Source organism: Oratosquilla oratoria, chromosome 29 (genome assembly GCF_046742065.1).
Source record: "Oratosquilla oratoria isolate Oo_2021 chromosome 29, ASM4674206v1, whole genome shotgun sequence".
Classification (NCBI taxonomy): Eukaryota; Metazoa; Arthropoda; class Malacostraca; order Stomatopoda; family Squillidae; genus Oratosquilla; species Oratosquilla oratoria.
Window position 1 is genome coordinate 28,774,654 of NC_134805.1, and position 12,303 is coordinate 28,786,956.

A 12,303-nucleotide genomic window follows, 5' to 3' on the forward strand; every position below is an offset into this window, starting at 1 on the left:
ACTATTTAGTAATGATAATAGTACTGATAACAGTAATGGTAATAGGAATGATAATAGTAATGGTAATAGTAGTGATAATAGTAATGGTAATAGAAATGCTAATAGTAATGATAATGCTAATAGTAATGGCAATAGTAATGATAATAGTAATAGTAATGATAATATTAATAATGATAATATTAATAGTAATGATAGTTATGGTAATAGTAATGATAATAGTAATGGTAATAGTAATGATCATAGTATTGGTAATAGTAATAACAGTAATGGTAATAGTAATAATAGTAACGGTAATAGTAACGTAATAATAGTAATGGTAATAGTAACGATAATGGTATTAGTAATGATAATAGTAATGGTAATATTAATAGTAATGATAATAGTAATGGTAATAGGAATTATAATAGTAATGATAATAGTAATGAATAGTTATGGTAATAGTAATGGTAATAGTAATAATAGTAATGGTAATAGAAATAATAGTAATGATAATGGTAATAGTAATGATAAAAGTAATGATAAAAGTATTAGTAATAGTAATGGTAATAGTAATGGTAATAGTAATGGCAACAGTAATGATAATAGTATTGGTAATAGTAATGATAATAGCAATGGTAATATTAATGGTAATAGGAATGATAATAGTAATGGTAATAGTAATGGGAATAGTAATGGTAATAGTAATAATAGTAATGGTAATAGAAATAATAGTAATGACAATGGTAATAGTAATGATAATAGTAATGGTAATAATGATAATAGTAATGGTAATAGTAATGATAATGGTAATAGTAATGATAATAGGAATGGTAATAGTAATGATAAACCATTACTATTATCATTACTATTACCATTACTATTATTATTATTTTTAGCATTTCTATTACCATTACTATCATTACTGTTACCATTACTATTACCATTACTATTACTATTACCATTACTATTATCATTACTATTACCATTATTATCATTGATATTACCATTATCATTACTATTACAATTACTATTACCATTACTATTATTATCATTACTATTACCATAACTATTTAGTAATGATAATAGTACTGATAACAGTAATGGTAATAGTAATGATAATAGTAATGGTAATAGTAATGATAATGGTAATAGTAATGGTAATAGAAATGCTAATAGTAATGATAATGCTAATAGGAATGGCAATAGTAATGATAATAGTAATAGTAATGATAATATTAATAGTAATGATAATAGTAATGGTAATAGTAATGATAATAGTAATGGTAATAGTAATGATAATAGTAATGGTAATGATCAAAGTAATGATAATAGTAATGGTAATAGTAATGATAATAGTTATGGTAATAGTAATGATAATAATGGTATAAGTAATGATCATAGTAATGATAATAGTAATGGTAATAGTAATAATAATGGTAATAGTAATGGCAACAGTAATGATAATAGTAATGATAATAGCAATGGTAATAGTAATGATAATAGCAATGGTAATAGTAATGATAATAGTAATGGTAATAGGAATGATAATAGTAATAGTAATGATCATAGTAAAAATAATAGTAATGGTAATAGTAATGGTAATAGTAATGGTAATAGTAATAATAGTAATGGTAATAGTAATAATAATGGTAATAGTAATAATAGAAATGATAACATTAATAATAGTAATGGTAATAGTAATGATAACAGTAATCATAATAGTAATGGTAATAGTAATTTTAATAATAGTAATGGTATTACTAATGATAATAGTAATGGTAATAGTAATAATAGTAATGGTAATAGTAATAGTAATAATGGTAATAGTAATGATAATAATGATAATAGTTAATAGTATGATAATTAATAGTAATGATAATAGTAATGGTAATTAGTAATGATTATAATTGATAATAGTAATGGTAATAGTAATGATAATGGTAATAGTAATGATAATAGTAATGGTAATAGTAATGATAAACCTTTACTATTACCATTAATTACTATGATCCATTGCTTTTGCCATTACTATTACCATTATCATTACTATTACCATTACCATTATCGTATTTATCATTTCTATTACCATTACTATTATCATTACTCATACCATTACTATTATCAGTACTTTTAGCATTTCTATTACCATTACTATTATCATATTTATTATCATTTCTATTACCATTACTATTATTACTATCATTACTTTTAGCATTTCTATTACCATTACTATTATCTTTACTATTACCATTACTATTATCATTAATATCACCGTTATAATTTCTATTACAATTACTATTACCATTACTATTATTATCATTACTATTACCATTACTATTTAGTAATGATAACAGTAATGGTAATAGGAATGATAATAGTAATAGTGATAATAGCAATGGTAATAGTAATGATAATAGTAATGGTAATAGGAATGATAATAGTAATGGGAATAGTAATATTTATAGTAATAATAGTAATGGTAATAGAAATAATAGTAATGGTAATAGTAATGATAATAGTAATGGTAATGATTACAGTAATGGTAATAGGAATGATAATAGTAATGATAATAGTAATGGCAATAGTAATGATAATAGTAATAAATAATGGTATTAGTAATGATCATAGTAATGGTAATAGTAATAATAATAATGGTAATATTAATAATAATGGTAATAGTAATGGCAACAGTAATTATAATAGTAATGGAATTAGTAATGATAATAGCAATGGTAATAGTAATGATAATAATGATATGAATGGTAATAGTAATAATAATAGTAATGGTAATTGAAATGATAATAGTTTATAGTAATAATGATAATAGTAATGATATTAATGGTAATAGTAATGATAAAAGTAATGGTAGCAGTAATGATAATAGTAATGGTAATAGTAATAATAATAGTAATGGCAATAGTAATGATAATAGCAATGGTAATAGTAATGGTAATAGTAATGATAATAGTAATGGTAATAGGAATTATAATAGTAATGATAATAGTAATGGTAAGAGTAATGGGAATAGTAATGGTAATAGTAATAATAGTAATGGTAATAGAAATAATAGTAATCGTTATAGTAATGATAATGGTAATGATAATAGTAATGGTAATAGTAATGATAATGGTAATAGTAATGATAATAGTAATGGTAATAGTAATGATAAACCTTTACTATTACCATTACTTTTATCATTACTGTTGCCATTTCTATTACCATTATCATTACTATTACCATTACTATTATAATTATAATTACTATTACCATTACTATTATCATTACTATTACCATTACTATTATTTTTATCATTAGTATTACCATTACTTTTATCATTACTACTGTCATTACTATTACTATTATTAGCATTACTATTACCATTACTATTATCATATTACTATTACCTTCTATTACCATTATCATTTCTATTACCATTACTATTACAATTACTATTATCTTACTTATCATTACTATTACGATTACTATTTAGTAATGATAATAGTACTGATAACAGTAATGGTAATAGGAATGATAATAGTAATGGTAATAGTAGTGATAATAGTAATGGTAATAGAAATGCTAATAGTAATGATAATGCTAATAGTAATGGCAATAGTAATGATAATAGTAATAGTAATGATAATAGTAATGGTAATAATGATATTAATAGTAATGATAGTTATGATAATAGTAATGGTAATAGTAATGATAATAGTAATGGTAATAGTAATGATCATAGTATTGGTAATAGTAATAATAGTAATGGTAATAGTAATAATAGTAATGGTAATAGTAACGATAATGGTATTAGTAATGATCATAGTAATGGTAATATTAATAATAATGGTAATAGTAATGGCAACAGTAATTATAATAGTAATGGTAATAGTAATGATAATAGCAATGGTAATAGTAATGGTAATAGTAATGATAATAATGATAATAGTAATGGTAATAGTAATGGTAATAGTAATTATAGTAATGGTAATAGAAATAATAGTAATGATAATGGTAATAGTAATGATAATAGTAATGATAAAAGTAATGGTAATATTTATGATAATAGTAATGGTAATAGTAATAATAATGGTAATAGTAATGGCAACAGTAATGATAATAGTATTGGTAATAGTAATGATAATAGCAATGGTAATATTAATGGGAATAGTAATGGTAATAGTAATAATAGTAATGGTAATAGAAATAATAGTAATGACAATGGTAATAGTAATGATAATAGTAATGGTAATAATGATAATAGTAATGGTAATAGTAATGATAATAATGGTAATAGTAATGATAATAGGAATGGTAATAGTAATGATAAACCATTACTATTACCATTACTATTATTATTATTTTTAGCATTTCTATTACCATTACTATCATTACTGTTACCATGACTATTACCATTACTATTACTATTACCATTACTATTATCATTACTATTACCATTATTATCATTGATATTACCATTATCATTTCAATTACAATTACTATTTCCATTACTATTATTATCATTACTATTACCATTACTATTTAGTAATGATAATAGTAATGATAACAGTAATGGTAATAGGAATGATAATAGTAATGGTAATAGTAGTGATAATAGTAATGGTAATAGAAATGCTAATAGTAATGATAATGCTAATAGGAATGGCAATAGTAATGATAATAGTAATAGTAATGATAATAGTTATAATATTAATAGTAATGGTAATAGTAATGATAATAGTAATGGTAATAGTAATTATCATAGTATTGGTAAGAGTAATGATAATAGTAATGGTAATAGTAATAATAGTAATGGTAAGAGTAATTATAATTGTATTAGTAATGATCATAGTAATGATAATAGTAATGGTAATAATAATAATGGTAATAGTAATGGCAACAATAATGATAATAGTAATGGTAATAGTAATGATAATAGCAATGGTAAGTAATGATAATGGTAATAGGAATGATAATAGTAATGGTAAGTAATGATAATGGTAATAGGAATGATAATAGTAATGGTAATAGTAATGGTAATAATAGTAATGGTAATAGAAATAATAGTAATAGTAATGATAATGGTAATAGTAATGGTAATAGTAATGATAAAAGTATTGGTAATAGTAATGGTAATAGTAATAATAATGGTATTAGTAATGGTAATAGTAATGGCAACAGTAATGATTATAGTAATGGTAATAGTAATGATAATAGCAATGGTAATATTAATGGTAATAGTAATGATAATAGTAATGGTAATAGGAATGATAATAGTAATGGGAATAGTAATAATAGTAATCGTAATAGTAATGATAATGGTAATAGTAATGATAATGGTAATAATGATAATAGTAATGTTGATAATAGTAATGGTAATAGTAATGATAATAATGGTAATAGTAATGATAATAGTAATGGTAATAGTAATGATAAACCTTTACTATTACCATTACTATGATCATTACTGTTGCCATTTCTATTACCATTATCATTACTATTACCATTACTATTATCATTTAATTACTATTACCATCACTATTATCATTACTATTACCATTACTATTATTATTACTTTTAGCATTTCTATTACCATTACTATTACCATTAATATTATCATTACTATTACCATTACTATTATCTTTACTATTACCATTACTATTACTATTATCATTACTATTACCATTATTATCATTATTACCATGATCATTTCTATTACCATTACTATTACAATTACTATTATCATTACTATTACCATTACTATTTAGTAATAATAATAGTACTGATAACAGTAATGGTAATAGGAATGATAATAGTAATGGTAATAGTAGTGATAATAGTAATGGTAATAGAAATGCTAATAGTAATGATAATGCTAATAGTAATGATAATAGTAATGGTAATAATGATATTAATAGTAATAGTAATGGTAATAGTAATGATAATAGTAATGGTAATAGTAATGATAATAGTAATGGTAATGATCATAGTATTGGTAATAGTAATAATAGTAATGGTAATAGTAATAATAGTAATGATAATGGTATTAGTAATGATCATAGTAATGGTAATAGTAATGATAATAATAATGGTAATATTAATAATAATGGTAATAGTAATGGCAACAGTAATTATAATAGTAATGGAATTAGTAATGATAATAGCAATGGTAATAGTAATGATAATAATGATAATAGTAATGGTAATAGTAATAATAGTAATGGTATTAGAAATAATAGTAATGATAATGGTAATAGTAATGATAATAGTAATGGTAATAGTAATGATAATAGTAATGGTAATAGTAATGATAAAAGTAATGGTAATAGTAATGGTAATAGTAATAATAATGGTAATAGTAATAGCAACAGTAATGATAATAGTATTGGTAATAGTAATGATAATAGCAATGGTAATATTAATGGTAATAGGAATGATAATAGTAATGGTAATAGTAATGGGAATAGTAATGTTAATAGTGATAATAGTAATGGTAATAGAAATAATAGTAATCGTAATAGTAATGATAATGGTAATAGTAATGATAATAGTAATGGTAATAATGATAATAGTAATGGTAATAGTAATGATAATAATGGTAATAGTAATGGTAATAGTAATGGTAGTAGTAATGATAAACCATTACTATTATCATTACTGTTGCCATTTCTATTACCATCATCATTACTATTACCATTACTATTGTCATTATAATTACTATTACCATCACTATTATCATTACTATTATCATTACTTTTATCATTACTATTTTTATCATTACCATTATCATTACTATTATTAGCTAGCATTACTATTACCATTACTATTATCATATTACTATTACCCTTCTATTACCATTACTTTCATAATTACTATTACCATTCTATTATCTTACTTATTTCTATTACCATTACTATGAGCATTACCATTTCTATTACTATTACCATTTTATTACCATTACCATTACTTTTATCATTACTTACCATTAATTGTAATGGTAATAACAGGAATGATAACGACGATAGTAGTGATGGTAATAGTAGTGACCATGGTAATATAGTGATGGTAATAGTAATGATAATAGTAATGAATGATAGTAGTGATGATGATAATAGTAGTGATGATAATAGTAGTAGTGATGATAGTAATAGTAATGATAATAATAATGATAATGGTAAATAAACAAAAAAATAGGCAAAGCAAAAACAAGCAAATTTTTATATTAAGTTTATTTTAAAAAGATTAAACACCTCCACAAACTACTTCAGCTTAAAAGAAGTGTGACAGACACGTCATTAACCAAAAAATAAAATAAAATTTCAATAAGAAAACAAAGGCCACATTTTTTCCTTTTTCTCGACGCCCGTCTTGTACCAGAAACTTCTTCTTTAAGAATAAAAGAATCGGCCAAGGCCGGACGCTGTTTTCCAAGACAAAGAGCAGAGAAAGAAAACGACAAAGAGGACGGAGTAAACGACGAAGGAGATGATTAAGAAATTAAAAATTAATAATAGATAAACGAATAAAATAAACAATAATGCTCCTGTCTTGGTCTTTATGATAAGAATGGAAATGAAAGAATGGAAATGAAATAATAGTAATAATAACAAGTCCAAAGTGATTCTTCACACCTGGACTTCTGCCACTGAAAGAGGCGGAGAAGGAGGTAGGAGACGGAGAAGGAGGTAGGAGACGGAGGGGGGGGGGGAGAGGGGGGAGGAAGAAGCGGAGGGGATGGGGGAGAGGGAGGAAGAAACGGAGGGGGGAGGTAGGAGGAGAAAGAGGAGGAGGAAGGAGGACGAAGAAGAGAAAGAGGAGGACAAAGAAGAGAAAGAGGAGGGGTAGAAAGAGGAGGAGGAAGGAGCACGAAGAAGAGAAAGAGGAGGAGGGGAAGGAAGAGGAGGAGGAAGGAGCACGAAGAAGAGAAAGAGGAGGAGGGGAAGGAAGAGGAGGAGGACGAAGAAGAGAAAGAGGAGAAGCAGTAGGAAGAGGAGGAGGAAGGAGGACGAAGAAGAGAAAGAGGAGGAGGGGTAGGAAGAGGAGGAGGAAGGAGGACGAAGAAGAGAAAGAGGAGGAGGGGTAGGAAGAGGAGGAGGAAGGAGGACGAAGAAGAGAAAGAGGAGGAGGGGTAGGAAGAGGAGGAGGGGTAGGAAGAGGAGGAGGAAGGAGGACGAAGAAGAGGAAGAGGAGGAGGGGTAGGAAGAGGAGGAGGAAGGAGGAGGAGGAAGAGGAAGAGGAGGAGGAGTAGGAAGAGGAGGAGGAAGGAGCACGAAGAATAGAAAGAGGAGGAAGAGTAGGAAGAGGAGGAGGAAGGAGGACGAAAAAGAGAGAGGAGGAGGAAGGGTAGGAAGAGGAGGATGAAGGAGGACGAAGAAGAGGAAGAGGAGAACCTAAGAGAAGACATGAGTTCTCGGTTCGCGAGCGATTGTCCACAGCAGAATATAGCCAAGCTGATATGCCTCCAATGAAGCTTCACACTACGATCTCGCTAAACCCCTTCAAGGCGACGATCCCACTCCGTGGACTTTATTCCCGTTGAGGACAAACGTATTTTTGTTCTTGTGTAGGTGGGGGATCTTAGGACTTAAGAGGAAGGTGTGGAGGGAGGGAGGGAGTGGTGTCTCCATCTTAAGATGTCCTAACAACCACTAACTTTCTTGTCGAAATTTACTTTCCCCCTCCACGCCCTTCAAGTGAAAAATTAGCTATTGTTATCAGTGAAATAGATGAATAAATGAATGAAAAATAAATGATAATAGACAAATAGATAATATAGATACATTGTGCTTCAAATGACAAAGACACTCTTCAATACAGGGACATTCATTTAATGTTCCACCAACCAGAAGTTTTCATTCACCTGAAGAGTGTCCGAATTCTGGACCGATGGCCACTACGTTTAAGCCTGCGCTCACCTACAAAACTCACCATTCCACTCTCAAGCTGTGGGAAGTGAGAAACCTCTGGTAGGACGGTGCGCTGTCATTTGCGGGATTTTTTTTTTTTTTTTTTTTTTCCTTTTCTTTTTAGACCGATGTTTGGGTCGCCTCCCCGACTGGGTCCGGGGAATCGAACTCGTGAAGACCTGCTCATAAGTTCAACACGGTATCCAATATAGCATAACAGAACTATCTGAAGCCGAGTATGAAAAAATCTACACAAGACGACATTATTCTAAAGGTGTTTAAGCGCTAAGATGTCTTCGAAGACAAAACAGGAACACGAGAGCAGATTTCGGTTAATCTTCTGACTCCAGAACGAGGGAGAGAAGGACGGAACACCTCTTTGTGCGTCATCAAGCTCATCTAAGAATTCTGGCTCCGTTCTTCGCGCCGACAGAGACGAGAGGGAACACGCACGAACGCGCGCGCATTTTCGTATGAGCGCGCGACTGTTTTACCTGAATGTAATATACAAGAGCTTTATGTGTGTGTGTGTGTGTGTGTGTGTGTGTGTGTGTGTGTGTGTGTGTGTGTGTGTGTGTGTGCGTGTGTTTACCTAATACACAAGATCTTCATGCGTGAACGCGCGCGCACGCTTTTGTGTGTGTGCGCATCCGTTCTTGCGCGAGCGCGTTTTACCTAAGTGTAATATACATTGAGATATTCGCATGCGAAGGGCACGCGCACGCGCACACACGGTTGAACATTTACTTACGATTCGGCCTGAGCATAGAGTTCTCGTGTTTGTATCATCTACAATTTATAATAATAACTTAAAATTATAATTCATACTCGAAATAATTTACGATTTTCGGAATTAAGAAAATCTCTCCCCACTTTTTATGTTTCTTCTCCTCCTCCCTACTCCTCGCCTCCTCACATCATCTTCCCTCGCCTCCTCCACCACCACCCCCGCTTCCTCCTCCTCCTCTTCCCATCTTCTCTTCCTCTAAGCAGTTTTCCTCTCCGCGGTCGCTGTCTTCCGTTCTCCGTTCTCCCCCCTCCCCACTCATTTCCTCCCTGTCTCTCTCCTCCTTCTCTCTTTCCCTTAAGATACGTTCTCTCTCTCTCTCTCTCACACACACACACACACACACACACACACACACACACACACACACACACACACACACACACACACACACACACACACACACACACACACACTCCAAATTGACATACGAACAAAGATTGTCCAAATTGGAACTACCAACCCTGGAACAAAAAAGAGAAATAGGAGATCTACTGACCATTTACGGAATTATGAAAGGAATGGAAGTCCTAGACAGAGATGATCTATTAAAGTGGGGCAAGAGAAAAACAAGAGGATATGAAAGCCTCAAAAAGATAGTTATAGAAGAGGTCTGAAAAAGAATAGCTTCCCACACAGAGTGGTGGATATCTGGAGTAAATTAAACGAGGCAACAGTGTGTGTAAATATAATACAAGAATTTAAGAACAAACTTGATGCTCAAAGATACAAAGACGGGTCACTACGAGCATAGCTACCTTCCCGTATAATACAACTAGGTAAATACACACACACACACACACACACACACACACGACTCGGTGGCGCGGTTGGTAGTCTCTCAGGCTGTCACTACAGCGGTCCAGGTTCGAATCCTGTCCAGGGCTGAAGTAATTTCAGTATCGCTGCGCTTCGAGTCGTTACTCCAACTCGTAGGCGGGGAGTTGGGTGTGTGTGTACATGTAAGGTCACAGCATTACTCATAGATCGGTCATACGAGCTCTGATGTCTCTTCTGGGAGGGAAATAGCTGTTGATCACAAGTCCAGCACGTGATGCAAAGACCAAGGTGAACACACACACTATCCCCTCACCCCCCACCCACCGAATTCTTCTCTTCAAGGATATTCTGTTTTGTTTTTCTCTTCCCTTCTCTTTACATTCTCGGCGGGATTGGTCATAAGGATAGAATCGCTGGTAATCTGCAACCTAAAACAACAACTCTTCACGATCTGAATTGGCAAACGGCACTCTTGTATTCGAAAAAAGATGAAAAGCAGAAACCACGAAACTACAACCCTGACCTCAGTTTTAGGAAATGTAATTACTATTACCATTACTATTATCATTACTATTACCATTACTAGATGATTGAGGTCCGGGCGAGTGACAGCCTCCCCAAAACGGAAAAAAAAATAGTAATGATAATAATAAAATAATATATAGATAAAATAAATGAAATAGAATATAAATGAATAAACGAACAAATAATAGATAATAAATGAAAAAAAAATGTAAGAGGTACCACCGAATGCCACTTCAGAAATAAACTTCACTTCAGAAATAAACGCTCAAGTTGTCCAGGTAACCTAGACGCGATTCCACATCTTTCTCCCGTCTTTCAACTTTCTCTCCGCTTTATTTCTCTCTTCCATTCCCTCCCTATTTCTTCTTTTCTCCCATACTTCCCTCACACACCTTTATCGTTTCTCTATTGTCTCCCCTTTTAGCTCTCGCCCCCCCCCTTCCTCTTCTATCTTTCCTCATTTGGAGTTCCATCACCTTCCTCCTCCTCCTCCTCCTCCTCCTCCTCCTCCTCCTCCTCATCATCATCCTCTTCTTCTTCTTCTTCTTCTTCTTCCTCTTCTTCTCCTCCTCCTCCTCCTCGTCCCCTTCGCTCCTTTATTATCCCACTTCCCTGCGCACCTTTAGACAATATTGAGTCATTTGCCACCATTAAACAATTACAACTTGGATAGCCAATCACAGTTCAGGCCAATCAGGATCAGTCAATCAGCTTCCAATCACAGCAAAGTTTAAGGGAATTGACCTGGCCTGACCAGGTCCGACCTTTCCCTACAGGTAATGAGGTCATTCTTCCTCATGGAGGAGGAAGAGGAGGAGGAGGACCTGGAGGGGGAGGCGCGAGGAACAGGAGGAATACGAGAGGAGGAGAAGGAGGAGGAGGAGGAAAATGAGGAGCAGGAGGACCAAAAGGAGGAGGAGGGGGAAAAGGAGCTGGAGGAGGAAGAGGAGCTGGAGGAGGAGGAGGAGCTGGAGGACCAGGAGCAGCAGGAGGAAAAGGAGGAAGAGGAGGAAAAGGAGGAAGAGGAGGAAAAGGAGGCCGAGAAGAATAAAAGATCGAGCTCATTTAGAATTAGGTTTATATCTTTTATATTTTATCTAAAGGATTTGAATGTAATTGCTCATTTTGATTACGTTGGTGACAACCATCTGGTGTAAAAAGGTCGTGGGAACAGTGACACACACACACACACACACACACACACACACACACACACACACACACACACACACACACACGCACGCACGCACACACACCAAAAACTCTACACATATATGCTAATATAGATGGTTGCTTCCACATATTACGGGCACACCGATGCAATATTAT

General features: G+C 31.5%; 1 protein-coding gene across 4 annotated transcripts in view; it reads left to right on the top strand.

The window, feature by feature from the left end:
- LOC143040695 (uncharacterized) overlaps positions 1–12,303 on the top strand; it is a 1,057,191-nt gene that overhangs the window by 1,026,782 nt on the left and 18,106 nt on the right. The gene's annotated exons all lie outside the window — the stretch shown is intronic.